A 17,068-nucleotide genomic window follows, 5' to 3' on the forward strand; every position below is an offset into this window, starting at 1 on the left:
ACACATAGGTAGTGCACAATGTCTGGCTTACAGCCTATTAGTGAAGCCCAAACTATTATATTAGGCAGGCTGCCCAGCACTTTTTAAGTGCACCCCATGAAGACAGACACCCTAGTTTACAAGGCCAACATTGATGGGTCTGGCTGCACCCTGAATAAAAATAACGTGCAAAAAATATATATGATATATATGAGGTATTAGTAAATATTTTGGCCAAAATACACAAGCTCGCAACCCGCGTCAAGGGTCCTCATACTTGCGAGTCCCTACACTAACATTAAAAGCAAAGACAAATTTAAATTCCCACCAAAATTCAAGAATTAACACAGGAAAAAAGGGCAACAGTGTTTACCTGCCTAGGTCTCAGTACTAATCATACCATATAATAACGATGACAGCAATACAGGTGCAAAATACTGATGTGACAACCACTCACATATTACCAATTAATGGAGGGGGGTGATTACATAGTATTAAAACTGCACACAAAATTATATGGGATTGCTACATCCTAATAGTGCATTAGTTCTGAGATCTGGGCAGGTAAATGCTATATTAATAATTGATTTTTTGAGGAAAGTTAAATTCTCTTTTGTTGGCTTTACTTTTAATCTAACTGAAATACACATAAGCTTTTTTCCTAAACATTAGGATCTGTGTAGAGCCATCAGCTCAAAAAGGCTTCCTTTGACAGACTTGGCATAAGCAGGTCAAAAGGAACCCTGATCTTTACCATTACACCCCTTTACAGGAATGGAGACTTACCACATGCTCAGGGTTGCATCTACAGAGTAGCTGCTGGCCAGAGGAGCGAGCTTGAGGCTATAACTCTAACTAAAGCTTTTTTATTACTAAATGATGGGTTCTGTCTAAGGCCATTGGCTCAAAAAGGCTTCCTCGGACAGACTTGGCGCAAGCTACTCCATTCTGCAGATCCCAAGGGAACCCTGGCCTTTACCATTACACCCCTGTACAGGGATAGATACTTACCATAGGCCCAGGGTTGCATCTACAGAGTAGCTGCTGGCCGGAAGAGCGAGCTTGAGGCTATAGTGGTTGATTCAACTCTAACTAAAGCTTTTTTTTCCTAAATACTGGGATCTGTTTAAGGCTGTTGGCTCAAACAGACTTCCTCGGACAGACTTGGCGCAAGCTACTCCATTCTGCAGATCCCAAGGGAACCCTGGTTTTTACCATTACACCCCTGTACAGGGATAGATACTTACCATAGGCCCAGGGTTGCATCTACAGAGTAGCTGCTGGCCGGAGGAGTGCGCTTGAGGCTTGAGTAGTTGAGTCAATCCTAACTAAAGAAAAACCTATCTAATGACACTTTCTTGTTAGGACCTGTCTGAGGCCTATGGCTCAAAAAAGCTTCTTTGGAAAAACTTGGCAAAAGCCAGTCTATCCTACAGGTTCCAAAGGAACTCTGACCTTCACTCTTACATCCCTGTACAGTGATAAAGACTTATTACAGGGCCTTGATTGCATCTACATAGTAGATGCTGACTGGAGGGGCAAACTTAAGGTTAGAATGGTTCAGCCAACCCTAACTATTGCTACTTTCTTAAATGTTAGGATATTTCTGAGGCCATTGGCTCAAACAGGCTTCCTTGGACAGACTTGGCGCAAAACACACCATTTCTGATGTTTCCAAATGAACCCTGGGCTTCACCCTTGAACCTCTATACAGGGACGGTTTCATAGTTTTAAGGTTGAAAGACATAAGTCTGTCAAGTTCAATCTAAAAGCTAATGTGTTGATCCAGAGGAAGGCAAAAACCCCATGAGGCAGATGCTAATTGCCCCATATTAGGGGAAAAATTCCTTCCCGACTCCACATATGGCAATCAGACTAGTTCCCTGGATCAACGTCCCATAACAAAATCTAGTACGGATAACCTGCACTTTTATATTATTTAAGAAAGGCACACACATGCCCTCCTTGAATTTTTTTTAGAAAATTAAGTATTTCAATTTCATGTGGTAGAGAGTTTCATAACCTCATTGCTCACACAATAAAAATTTGCCAACTAACTTCCTTTAGACAAAGTGAATTAGGATCTTTATGCTAGAGTAATTGAATTAACTCTAACTGAAATAGATTAATGCTTTTTTCCTAAATGTTGAAATTTGTTTAAATCCATCAGCTCAAAAAGGCTTTCTCGGACAGACTTGGCGCAAGCTACTCCATTCTGCAGATCCCAAGGGAACCCTGGCCTTTACCATTACACCCCTGTACAGGGATAGATACTTACCATAGGCCCAGGGCTGCATCTACAGAGTAGCTGCTGGCCGGAGGAGCGAGCTTGAGGCTATAGTGGTTGATTCAACTCTAACTAAAGCTTTTTTTTCCTAAATACTGGGATCTGTTTAAGGCTGTTGGCTCAAACAGACTTCCTCGGACAGACTTGGCGCAAGCTACTCCATTCTGCAGATCCCAAGGGAACCCTGGTTTTTACCATTAGACCCCTGTACAGGGATAGATACTTACCATAGGCCCAGGGTTGCATCTACAGAGTAGCTGCTGGCCGGAGGAGTGCGCTTGAGGCTTGAGTAGTTGAATCAATCCTAACTAAAGGAAAACCTATCTAATGCCACTTTCTTGTTAGGACCTGTCTGAGGCCTATGGCTCAAAAAAGCTTCTTTGGAAAGACTTGGCAAAAGCCAGTCTATCCTACAGGTTCCAAAGGAACTCTGGCCTTCACTCTTACAGCCCTGTACAGCGATAAAGACTTATTACAGGGCCTTGATTGCATCTACATAGTAGATGCTGACTGGAGGGGCAAACTTAAGGTTAGAATGGTTCAGCCAACCCTAACTATTGCTACTTTCTTAAATGTTAAGATATTTCTGAGGCCGTTGGCTCAAACAGGCTTCCTTGGACAGACTGGGCGCAAAACACACCATTTCTGATGTTTCCAAATGAACCCTGGGCTTCACCCTTGAACCTCAATACATGGACAGTTTCATAGTTTTAAGGTTGAAAGACACAAGTCCATCAAGTTCAACCTAAAAGCTAATGTGTTGATCCAGAGGAAGGCAAAAACCCCATGAGGCAGATGCTAATTGCCCCATATTAGAGGAAAAATTCCTTCCCGACTCCACATATGGCAATCAGACTAGTTCCCTGGATCAACGTCCCATAACAAAATCTAGTACGGATAACCTGCAATTTTATATTATTCAAGAAAGGCACACATATGCCCTCCTTGAATTTTTTTTAGAAAATTAAGTATTTCAAGTTCATGTGGTAGAGAGTTCCATAACCTCATTGCTCACACAATAAAAATTTGCCAACTAACTTCCTTTACACAAAGTGAATTAGGATCTTTATGCTAGAGTAATTGAATTAACTCTAACTGAAATAGATTAATGCTTTTTTCCTAAATGTTGAAATTTGTTTAAATCCATCAGCTCAAAAAGGCTTTCTCGGACAGACTTAGCACAAGCTACTCCATTCTGCAGATCCCAAGAGAACCCTGGCCTTTACCATTACACGCCTGTACATGGATAGATACTTACCATAGGCCCAGGGCTGCATCTACAGAGTAGCTGCTGGCCGGAGGAGCGAGCTTGAGGCTATAGTGGTTGATTCAACTCTAACTGAAGCTTTTTTTTTTCCTAAATACTGGGATCTGTTTAAGGCTGTTGGCTCAAACAGACTTCCTCGGACAGACTTGGCGCAAGCTACTCCATTCTGCAGATCCCAAGGGAACCCAGGTTTTTACCATTACACCCCTGTACAGGGATAGATACTTACCATAGGCCCAGGGTTGCATCTACAGAGTAGCTGCTGGCCGGAGGAGTGCGCTTGAGGCTTGAGTAGTTGAATCAATCCTAACTAAAGAAAAACCTATCTAATGCCACTTTCTTGTTAGGACCTGTCTGAGGCCTATGGCTCAAAAAAGCTTCTTTGGAAAGACTTGGCAAAAGCCAGTCTATCCTACAGGTTCCAAAGGAACTCTGGCCTTCACTTTTACAGCCCTGTACAGCGATAAAGACTTATTACATGGCCTTGATTGCATCTACATAGTAGATGCTGACTGGAGGGGCAAACTTAAGGCTAGAATGGTTCAGCCACCCTAACTATTGCTACTTTCTGAAATGTTAGGATATTTCTGAGGCCGTTGGCTCAAACAGGCTTCCTTGGACAGACTGGGCGCAAAACACACCATTTCTGATGGTTCCAAATGAACCCTGGGCTTCACCCTTGAACCTCAATACAGGGACAGTTTCATAGTTTTAAGTTTGAAAGACACAAGTCCATCAAGTTCAACCTAAAAGCTAATGTGTTGATCCAGAGGAAGGCAAAAACCCCATGAGGCAGATGCTAATTGCCCCATTTTAGGGGAAAAATTCCTTCCCGACTCCACATTTGGCAATCAGACTAGTTCCCTGGATCAACGTCCCATAATAAAATCTATTACCACTAACCTGAAATGTTATATTATTCAAGGAACATTTTTCATCAAGCAGTTTTCACCGGAAATGTGTTGCACAACTGTTTGAATCTCAGTAAATTCCTGCGCAACTTACATTTAAATACTCTGACCTTTTTACACCCACTCTTTTAACTTCTTAAATAGTGAACAGAGCTTATCTGGACCGCTTGTGGCTTAGCTTTACCTGAAAACTTATTACAAATTAGGCTGGAAAAGTGGTGTAAATTAGGACTGAAATTGACTCCATCTTTTGACTGGAGTACATTTCTTGAGGTGTAGTACGTTAGCTTTAAGGGGATATTTCAATAAATGAATGACCCTGGCTGCAGGTATAAAGAATCAAACTGTGCTGTCCTGACCCATTCCTGGGATTGTGTATGGCACTGACATCACCTCAATACTTCCGCAGCCAACAAATGTAATCAGACGGACTGCCCAGCTGAGCGCACTGAGCTGCTGCAGCTCTGAGATGGTGGAACCTCTTTTTTTTAATTAAATGACCTGCAGCTAGGGACATTCATTTATTGAAAGGGAACAACCCCTTTAAGGATGAGTCAAGTTCATTAAGAGGTTTAGTCTTTTTAATGAATTTGGTGCACGTTCCTCCAATAGGCGCTTCATGAATGCTGGTATAGAAATCCACCAGCCTTGATGAATCGGCCACCATAGGTTTACATGGCATGAGCATATACAGAACAGTTGTGTAGTATACGTTACCAGGCCCTCATGATGCTCTTGGTCCTGGATGGCCTTCCACAGTCTGCTTTCTTGCTTCATCATCTTGAAGGGCTCCACTTTCTTTTCTTCTGGCTGGCATGGTGCGGCTCTATCATCCTGCTCCTTTAACACGAAGGGACGAATGACTGTAAAGCTGCCAGGAGCGTTTTTTTATCCCCTTAGATCATTGTGACACCACAAAGTGATGACATAGACAAGTGGGTGAGGCGCCTTTATTCAGTCATCGGGTGTGGTCAGAAGAAATTAGCATATTCCGTGATGTTACTACAATGAGAACAGACATGAACATTCTATTCGGAACCCGACCGCCATTATCAGCGGAACCTTCACTGCTGTCAGATTGGCACTAAAAACAAAAAGAGACAGCGGTGAACCTGGACAGTAACAATCTACAGGGACAGTGACTGCTAAGCGGACTTCATGTCAGATGTTATGCAGTTTTGTCAGAAAAAAAAACAATAAAATATATAAAAGACAGGCTCCAATAAACCTTAAACACTGGGCTGTAGTCACAGATTCTCCTTCCACCTGCAGCACATTGCTCCCCTGCCTTACCCTCCCCGTCCTGCAGCATGTTTCTCACCGCCAAATTCTCCCACTCCTGCAGCACATCACTCCCCTGTCTAAACCTCCCCCTCTTGCGGCACATTGCTCCCGTCTAATCCTCCCCTCCTTGCAGCACATTGTGCCCTTTCTAAATCTCCCCCTTCCTGCACCACATCACCCACTGCCAAATCCCCTCTTGCACCACATCGCCCACTGCCAAATCCTGCACTTCCTGCAGCATATCGCTCCCTGCCTAATCCTCTCCTATTGCATTACATCACTCCCCTGCATAAGCCACCTCTTCCTGCAGCACATCGCTTCCCTGCCTAAGCCTCCCCCTCCTGCATTACATCACTCCCCTGCCTAATCCTCCTCTTCCTGCAGCACAGCGCTCCCTGCCTAATCCTCCTCTTCCTGCAGCACATCGCTCCCCTGACCCCCTCTTACGTGACATCTTTTCTATCAGTTACATTTGTGAAGTAACTGCTGTCTCCTGTGAGCAGTGGAGAGCGAAGCTGAGAGCCAGGAGGCTCTGCCCCTCTGCCCCTTCTTGCCACATCATCATCCATCTACATCAGGGCTGTCAAACTCAAATATATAGAGGGCCAAAAGGAAGAGTTTAACTCAGAAAAATAAGTCAACACTTTATCAGATGTTTCTGTGAAAACTTGAGTACAACAAATAAGATTTTGTTAATTTCCCTCAGTTATAAAAAAAATAGTTATGAGAAAAGTGTGACAAAAAGGAGTCATAAAATGCACCAAAATGAAATATCACCATTTATGGCTCAAATTGAGGTGAAGCAAGGAAGAGGTTGAGCTTAGCTAATGAGATGCATCAAACATACAGGTGCTTCTCACAAAATTAGAATATCATCAAAAAGTTTATTTATTTCAGTTCTTCAATCCAAAAAGTGAAACTCATATATTATACAGAGTCATTACAGAGTGATCTATTTCAAGTGTTTATTTCTGTTAATGTTGATAATGATGGCTTACAGCCAATGAAAACACAAAAGTCATTATCTCAGTAAATTAGAATAATTAACAAAAAACACCTGCAAAGGCTTCTTACACATTTAAAAAGGTCCCTTTGTCTGTTTCAGTAGGCTCCACAATCATGGGGAAGACTGATGACTTGACAGATGTCCAGAAGGCAGTCATTGACACACTCCACAAGGAGTGTAAACCACAAAAGGTCATTGCTAAAGAAGCTGGCTGTTAACAGAGTGCTGTATCCAAGCATATTTATGGAAAGTTGAGTGGAAAGAAAAAGTGTGGTAGGAAGAGGTGCACAAGCAACCGGGATAACCGCAGCCTTGAAAAGATTGTTAAGGAAAGGCCATTCAAACATTTGGGGAAGATTCACAAGGAGTGGACTGCTGCTGGAGTCATTGCTTCAAGAGCCACCACACACAGACGTATCCAGGACATGGGCTACAAGTGTCACATTCCTTGTGTCGAGCCACTCATCACCAATAGACAACGCCAGAAGCATCTTACCTGGGCCAAGGAGAAAAACACCTGGACTGTTGCTCAGTGGTCCAAGGTGTTGTTTTCCGATGAAAGTAAATTTTGCATTTAATTTGGAAATCAAGGTCCCAGAGTCTGGAGGAAGAGTGGAGAGGCCACAATCCAAGCTGCTTGAGGTCTCGTGTGAAGTTTCCACAATCGGTGATGGTTTGGGGAGCCGTGTCATCTGCTGGTGTAGGTCCACTGTGTTTTATCAAGACCAAAGTCAGCGCACCCGTCTACCAGGACATTGTAGAGCCCTTCATGCTTCCCTCTGCCCACAAGCTTTTTGGAGATGGAAATGTCATTTTCCAGCAGGACTTGGCCCCTGTCCACACGGCCAAAAGTACCAATACCTGGTTTACACAACAGTATCACTGTGCTTGATTGGCAGCAAACTCACCTGACCTTAACCCCATAGAGAATCTATTATAGAGAATCTATGGGGTATTGTCAAGAGAAAGATGAGAGACACCAGACCCAACAATGCAGACGAGCTGAAGGCTTCTATCAAAGCCACCTGGGCTTCCATAACACCTCAGCAGTGTCACAGGCTGATCGCCTCCATGCCACATTGCCGCATTGATGCAGTAATTGATGCAAAAGGAGCCCCGACCAAGTATTGAGGGCATTTACTGAACATATATTTCAGTAGGACAACATTTCAGATTTTAAAAACATTTTTCAAGCTGGTGTTATAAAGTATTCTAATTTACTGAGATAATAACATTAACAGAAATAAACACTTGAAATAGATCACTCTGTCTGTAATGACTCTATATAATATGAGTTTTACTATTTGTATTGAAGAACTGAAATAAATTAACTTTTTGATGATATTCTAATTTTGTGAGAAGCACCTATAGTATGCTATATGCCCAATTTTAACAAATGTACTGCAATTTTTGCTGAATGTGTTCAGAAATGTACTGATGTGTAAGCAGACAAATGCAGAGACTTAGGCTATGTGCCCACGATGCACAAAAGCTCCGGATTTTTCCTGAGCGTTTCTGCATCTCGCTGGCAGAAAAAACGCATGCGGATTGTACATGCGGATTGTACATGCGGATTGTACATGCGGATTGTACATGCGGATTATACATGCGGATTGTATATGCGGATTGTACACGCGGATTGTACATGCGGATTGTATATGCGGATTGTACATGCGGATTGTATATGCGGATTGTACATTCGTTTTTCCTGCCAGGGACATGCAGAAGTGGAGCGTTCTTCACATGCATTTCCGCATGCGGGTTGACAAGCGCTTTACAAGCGATTTTAGCATCACTTGGTCACACTATAGAAATCCATGAAAACGGCATGGATTTATATAGTGTGACCCCAACGACTGGTTAAAAATAAAAAAATAAATCTATACTTACCTTCCGATGGCCCCCGCAGTCTCGCTTCGCTCTGTCCTGGCTGCCGGCAGATCGCGGTACACTGAAGGACCTGCCGTCACATGACTATGACGTCAGCGCTGGTCCTTCAGTCCATCGCGAGCTGCCGACATGGGAGGACGAGCGCAGCGGGGGCCGTCAGAAGGTAAATATAACATTTATTTTTTATTTTATTCTTTATTTTGACAGGTTCTATGGTACCCGGGTCCGGAGGAGAGTCTCCCATCCTCCACACCCGGGTACCATCCGCACATTGAACGCATGTATTCCGCATGTGCTTATCTAGTGAAGCGGAATCCATTTGTTCCAATGCAAGTCAATGGCCAGGAAAACGCTGCGCTTCCGCAAAATAATTGGTAGTGCTGCGTTTTTTTCCGCAATGATAATCCGCAGCGGAAATTTCCGCAGCATGTGCACAGCACATGCGGACTATCATTGGGGAACATGGCAGACCTTCTAACATGCGTCTTTAAGCGTTTCTGCAGCGTTTTTGCCATGCGGAAACGCTTAAAATACGCGTCGTGGGCACACAGCCTTAGGCCATGTGACCACGTAGCGTTTTTGTAGCGTTTTTGCGGCGTTTTTACGGCCGCGAAAACGCTTGTAAAACAGTCTGCCATGCAAAGCCATGTGAATTCGGATGTGCTGTGCACATGATGCGCTAATTTGCGCGCCGAATTCGCATTACTTTGCAAAACGCAGCATGACCATTTCTACTGCGATTACGCTGAAGCTTATTCGCGATGCGTGTGGTACCTGGGATGAAGACGAGACTACAACTCCTCTTCATCCCGGCTACCACGCGGTGAAAAAAAGAAATAAAAAAGTTAAAAACAAACAAAACCTGTATATTCACCTCTCCGGCGGCCCCCGGTCTGCTCTCCGGTCTCCTCCGGTCTGCTGTCTGTACTGTCAGGACCTGCGGTGACGTCATTTAGTCAGGTGATGGTCGCATGACCGCTGACGTCGGCATCAGGTGATGGTCGCGTGACCATCAGCTGACTAAATGACGTCACCGCAGGTCCTGACCGTACACTGCGGGACGCTGAAGAGAGAAGACGCGGCCGGGAGCAGACCGGAGGAGACCGGAGAGCAGACCGGGGGCCGCCGGAGAGGTGAATATACCGTTGTTTTTTTTTATTTATTAACGTTTTCTTTTTTTTTACTATAGATGCTGCATTTAAAGCATCTAAGTTGTTCACACATTATAGATCCATGTCGGCTGCATGGATTTATATTGTGTGATCAACTTGTCAAGCACTTTTCCAAGTGATGCTCAAAATCGCTTGGAAAATTGCTTGAAAAAATGCATGTGAAAACGCTTCTCTCTAGCAGAAAAAACGCATGTAAATCTGCATCAAATCTGCTAGGTGTGCACACAGCCTTATAGCTGGTTTTGCTCTGAGCTGAGATGTCCAGGCTGAGTAATGCTCTGGGAGCAGAACCCATCAGCAGAATCTGTCTGTTTCCTGCCTTGTAGCAGTGGATCCCGGCTATTTAGCTCACAGAGCATTGTCTACACAAGATACAATTGTATCCAATTTTCAGCTGGGAACAGGACTATGGACAAGTTTTGCAGCAACTGCATTTGTGATAGGAAATGTTGATCAATCTAGATTTTCTTCAGTGTTCTTATTCATTGCAGAAAATCTTAAAAAAGCCGAGGAATGTGGGCAACATGGTGGGTCAATGATTAACGCTGTGGGGCTGGGTTCATATAATAGCAAGGACAACATCTGCAAGGAGTTTGTATGTTCTCCCCGTGTTTGTATGGGTTTCCTCCGGGTTCTCCGGTTTCCTCCCACACTCCAAAGACATACTGATAGGGAATTCATATTGTGAGCCCCAATGGGGACAGTGATGATAATGTCTGTAAGGTGCTACAAAATCTAACGGCGCTATATAAGAGAGTAAAATAAATATATAACTAAATAAAATGAATGTATTAAAAGGCTAAGATTGCAAAGAGCTTGTAAAAACAAGAAACTTTGCAATTTCCTTCTTATTCAAAATCTTCTCTGTTCTCAAGAAGGAAAAGATTTTTAATTCTGCAGTGTACAGCTCATTGCTATGGTTACTGACCACCTGAGAAGTGGCCGGTCTCCTTGGCAAGAAGCGCTCACTTGCAGACTGGTGGACTTCAGTGCCCCTGTGCCTGTCCCATTCTGCAGAGGCAAAGCCGCCTCTGCCCGCAGAATGCAAGAGGGCACAATTCAGACAAGCGGCTCAGCCAAGCCACCGGCCAGAACTGTAAATCTTCAGCTTCTGATGAGAGGAACACAAGACCACCCCTTTAATAAAGGAGTAGAGCAGAACTCATACAGTGATTAGTGGGGGTCTGACACCTGAAATCCCCAGACATCAGCTACTTCTGCAGGATGATGTACACAGTGTTAAGAGCTGGAATAGCACAGCTCCGCACACTGTGCAATGGCTGGTTTCAGGTACTACAGCTCAGATCACAATCATTTCAATAGGAGCTGCAGTACCAAGATCGGCCACTACACAGTGTACAGCGCTGTGCTGTTTGGGCTCTCTACGCTGAGTATTTCCAGCTGCTGTCTTATTGGTGAGGGGGCCGTGTGTTGGAACCTCACTGATCTGATATTGATGACCAGGGTCGGACTGCGGTGTCTGGGGCCCACAGGGGAAATTAACTCTAGGGGCCCACCTACAGCAAGATGCAAATATCTGTTATCCGCTCTCGCTGTTATAGTGGAGCATTGACTGGCGGCTCCTGCACATCTACTGGGCGACACTCTAACTGGGATGGACATGTTTGCATTAAAGGGCTTCTTTGGTTAAAACTAGTGTTGAGCGAGTATGTTCTGTTAACCCTTTCGGCGAGTATGCTCGGGCCGAGCTCCGAGTATTTATAGCTGCTCGGTGATATGGTTGAATCGCTCCCGTGTGCATGATTTGCGACTGTTTGACGGTTTTAATACATGTGAGGAATGTGTAAGAAATAGACATTCCTCACATGTATTAACCCCTTAAGCCGCGGAGCATTTTCCGTTTTTGCATTTTCGCTTTTTGCTCCACTTGTTCCCAGAGCCATAGCGTTTTTATTTTTTGGTCAATATGGCCATGTTAGGGCTTATTTTTTGCGGGACGAGTTGTACTTTTCAACGCCATTACTAGTTTTACCATGCCGTGTACGGGAAAACGGGAAAAAAATTCCAAGCGCCGTGAAATTGCAAAAAAAGTGCAATACCACTGAGGTTTTTTTTTATTTTTTTTACCACGTTCACTGAATGCTAAAACTGACCAGCCATTATTATTCTCCAGGTCATTACGAGTTCATAGACACCAAACATGTATAGGTTCTTTTTTATTTAAGTGATGAAAAAAAATTCCAAAGTTTGGTAAAAAAAAAAAAAATGGTGCCATTTTCCGAGACCCGTAGCGTCTCCATTTTTCGGGATCTGGGGCAGGGTGAGGGCTTATTTTTTGTGAACCGAACTGAAGTTTTTATAGATGCTATTTTGGGGTAGATCCGATGTTTTGATCGCCCGTTATTGCATTTTATTGCAATTTTACGGTGACCAAAAAACATAATTCTGGCGTTTAGAATTTTTTTCTCATTACGCCATTTACCGATTGCATTAATTCTATTTTTATATTGATAGATCAGGCGATTCTGAACGCGGCAATGCCAAATATGTGTATGTGGGGTTTATTTTATGATTTTAGGGGGTGATTTAAACTTTTACATTTTTTTATTTTTTTTCATATTTTTTAAAACTTTTTTTTTTCACTTTTTGCTTGCTTCTGTAGTCTCCATAGGAGACTTGAAGCAGCAACTGTCCGATCGCCTCTGCTACATACAGGGGACCAGCAGTTCCCTTGTATGCAGCAGAAATGGTCCTGTCCTATGAGCGCCGACCACTAGGTGGCGCTCATAGCAACAGGATCATTACAACCACTGGTGTCTGCTGCAGACCCAGGGTTGTCATGACCACACATCGCCGACCCGCGATCATGTGACGGGGTCGCCGATGGGCGGGGTAAGTGACGCGCTTCCAGGAAGCGCGCATTAAATGCCGCTGTCGGAGATTGACAGCGGCATTTAATATGTTAACAGCCGCTGGTGGATCGCGATTCCACCCGCGCCTGTTGCGGGCACATGTCAGCTGTAAGAATCAGCTGACATGTGCTTGGTTCAGTGCGGGCTCAGCGCCGGAGCCCTCACTGAACCGGAGGATAACGACATGCGCGTACTAATACGTGACATGTCGTTAAGGGGTTAAAGCTGTCAAACAGTTGCAAATCATGCACACGGGAGCGATTCAACCATATCACCGAGCAGCTGTAAATACTCGGAGCTCGGGCCGAGCATACTCGGACAGAACATACTCGCTCAACACTAGTTAAAACAAGTTATCACCGATCCATGGGCTCTACAGGATAGGTGATCACTTATTGAGCATTTGTGTCCGAACATTGGAAAACGCACCTATCGGAAGAATGGGGAAGTTTTATCCCTGACAGAACACTTATCCCTATTTTAAAATGCTGCGGCAGGTGGGACGTCTGACCGCAGCTCTATTCATTCTCTTAGAGACTTGCAAAAAAGAGCAGCGCTCACAGCCACTGAGAGAATGAATGGATCAGTGGTCGCATCTCACATGCCGCTCCAGTCTAATGGGGAGAAAAGCTCCACATTCTGCCGGTGTGTGCAAGCAGTCAGACCCCCACCAATCAATATTATCAATGATCCTGTGGAGAGGTGATTACTTGTTTTCACCGGCGATCCCCTGTAAGTGCATCTCTGCCGCTCTGGTCCAAGTATTTAATCGCTAAGGCCACGGCCCTACTATCAGTATTCGGTCAGTGTCCAGTCAGTATTTTTTCTCAGGAGTGGGAGCCAAAACAGGTGATGAACAGTCAGAGAAAAGGTATAATAGAAACAAGTCACCAATTCTGCATTAATCAACCATTCCTGGTTTCGGCAGCCACTCCTGAGAAAAATACTGACCAAATACTGATGGTGGGGCTGTGGCCTAATGGAAAAAAATCTTTTCCTAGTTAAGATCAGCGAGAATAAAATGACCGCCATACACAACACAGTCCACTATATCAACACCAATAATACCACATACAAAAGGGACAAATATCGCCACACCTTGACTAGATCACATATTACCACTACATAGTGACCGAATAATACCACATACAAGGAACAAATATGGCCAAACTATGACCAGACCATATATTACCACCCCAAGGTGACCAAATACTACAATACTGATCATGAATACAAAACCACAATACTAACAACACTGTTATTACCACCAGCAACATTATACTCAGGAGCTCTGTATATAGTGTCAGTGTACAGGTAACACAGTGATCACCAGTGACATTATAGACAGGAGCTCTGTATATAGTGTATAGGTAATACAGTGATCACCAGTGACATACACAGGAGCTCTGTATATACTATATACACACGTGGTCAAAATTGTTGGTACCCCTCGTTTAATGAAAGAAAAACCCACAATGGTCACAGAAAAAACTTGAATCTGACAAAAGTAATAATAAATTAAAAATCGATGAAAATGAACAAATGAAAGACAGACATTGCTTTTCAACCCTGCTTCCACAGAATTTAAAAAAAATTAAACTCTTGAAATAGGCCTGGACAGAAATGATGGTACCCCTGAAAATAATGTGACAAAAGGGACATGTTAAATCAAGTTGTGTCCACTAATTAGCATCACAGGTGTCGACAATCTTGTAATCAGTCAGTGGGCCTGTATATAGGGCTACAGATACTCACTGTGCTGTTTGGTGACATGGTGTGTACCACACTCAACATGGACCAAAGGAAGCAAAGGAAAGAGTTGTCTCAGGAGATTAGAAAGAAAATTATAGACAAGCATGTTAAAGGTAAAGGTTATAAGACCATCTCCAAGCAGCTTGATGTTCCTGTAACTACAGTTGCACATATTATTCAGAAATTTAAGATCCATGGGACTGTAGCCAACCTCCCTGGACGTGGCCGCAGGAGGAAAATTGATAACAAATCAAAGAGACGAATAATATGAATGGTAACAAAAGAGCCCAGGAAAACTTCTAAAGAGATTAAAGGTGAACTTCAAGCTCAAGGAACATCAGTGTCAGATCGCACCATCCGTCGTTGTTTGATCTAAAGTGGACTTCATGGGAGACGACCAAGGAGTACACCATTGTTGAAAAAAAAATATGCTCACATCTCTCGCAGCAGTATGGATCCTCGAGTGGGTGCTCACGGAATGCATACATTGCGCAAGATGTACACTGCACGGCTCCGTCCAACATGGACGTCATTCTAAATATGGGGATACAGTCAGTATATATATACAAGTACAAAACACAATTATTTATATATAGGTGTATGGACGGGGATCAATTAGGGATGTGCAAGTGTATCAATTAGATATCGGCGGGGGATCAGTTAAGTATGGACGGGGGATCAATTAAGTATCAAGTATGGACGGGGGAATCAGCTAAGTAGGTCAGGTGGATTAATTAAGTAAAAAGTAAAGTAAAGAAAGAATGAAATACAGTCAGCAATTCAGTCCTAAGTCCTCCCTTCCAAACTCCCTGAATCCAAAGTCACTGAAAAACAAGTCACACACTTACTTTCGTTCGCACTTACGCTCCGGACACACGCAGCTCGTTCACACTCGTAAACTAAGAGATTTAAAGTGTTTTTTTTGTTTGTTTTTTTTTTTCCTTTTCCAGCAATGTACCCTTCACCTCAATGCACTTCCAAAGGACTTGATGCCCAACCAGCTGCCCCTTATAAACCCTTAATTATGACCCCTTCCCCTTAATTAACCCCTTGTGAGTAAATCTACACCTCAGGATTTTAGTGCAATGTAGTTAACCCTTAAATACACAGGTAGTAAACTAAGAAACTAAAACTGTAGTGAGAAAATAGATTTTTAATAGCCCAATAAATCTAAACAGGTAGAAAAGCACTCAGCAGATCACAATGCAGCACTCACCGCAATTCACACAGGTATTTTCTGCAGGATTCCCAATACCTCTTCACTGAAAAACAAGTCACACACTTACTTTCGTTCGCACTTACGCTCCGGACACACGCAGCTCGTTCACATTCGCAAACTAAGAGATTTAAAGTGGTTTTTTTTTTTTTTTTTTCCTTTTCCAGCAATGTACCCTTCACCTCAATGCACTTCCAAAGGACTTTATGCCCAACCAGCTGCCCCTTATAAACCCTTAATTATGACCCCTTCCCCTTAATTAACCCCTTGTGAGTAAATCTACACCTCAGGATTTTAGTGCAATGTAGTTAACCCTTAAATACACAGGTAGTAAACTAAGAAACTAAAACTGTAGTGAGAAAATAGATTTTAAAAAGCCCAATAAATCTAAACAGGTAGAAAAGCACTCAGCAGATCACAATGCAGCACTCACCGCAATTCACACAGGTATTTTCTGCAGGATTCCCAATACCTCTTCACGCAATTCACACAGGTATTTTCTGCAGGATTCCCAATACCTCTTCACGCAATTCACACAGGTATTTTCTGCAGGATTCCCAATACCTCTTCACCTTCACCTCAATGCACTTCCAGTTTTAGGCTTTATCAGGTAAGTTTTGGCAAACTCCAGCCTGGCTTTTTTATGTCTCGGGGTAAGAAGTGGGGTCTTCCTGGGTATCCTACCATACAGTCCCTTTTCATTCAGACGCCGACGGATAGTACGGGTTGACACTGTTGTAGCCTCGGACTGCAGGGCAGCTTGAACTTGTTTGGATGTTAGTCGAGGTTCTTTATCCACCATCCGCACAATCTTGCGTTGAAATCTCTCGTCAATTTTTCTTTTCCGTCCACATGTAGGGAGGTTAGCCACAGTGCCATGGGCTTTAAACTTCTTGATGACACTGCGCACGGAAGACACAGGAACATTCAGGTCTTTGGAGACGGACTTGTAGCCTTCAGATTGCTCATGCTTCCTCACAATTTGGTTTCACAAGTCCGCAAACAGTTCTTTGGTCTTCTTTCTTTTCTCCATGCTCAATGTGGTACACACAAGGACACAGGACAGAAGTTGAGTCAACTTTAATCCATGTTAACTGGCTGCAAGTGTGATTTAGTTATTGCCAACACCTGTTAGGTGCCACAGGTAAGTTACAGGTGCTGTTAATTACACGAATTAGAGAAGCATCACATGATTTTTCAAACAGTGCCAATACTTTTGTCCACCCCCTTTTTTAGGTTTGGTGTGGAATTATATCCAATCTGGCTTTAGGACAATTCTATTTGTGTTTTTTCATTGAAGACAAATTAAATGAAGATAATAATACCAAAGAATTTGTGATTGCAATCATTTTCAGGAAGAAACTGAGTATTATCTGACAGAATTGCCGGGGTGCCAATACTTTTGGCCACCACTGTATTTCATGCGGCAGA

This window comes from Phyllobates terribilis, unplaced genomic scaffold (genome assembly GCF_046119375.1).
Source record: "Phyllobates terribilis strain yellow unplaced genomic scaffold, ASM4611937v1 Scaffold_46__1_contigs__length_10046794, whole genome shotgun sequence".
NCBI classification, from domain to species: Eukaryota; Metazoa; Chordata; class Amphibia; order Anura; family Dendrobatidae; genus Phyllobates; species Phyllobates terribilis.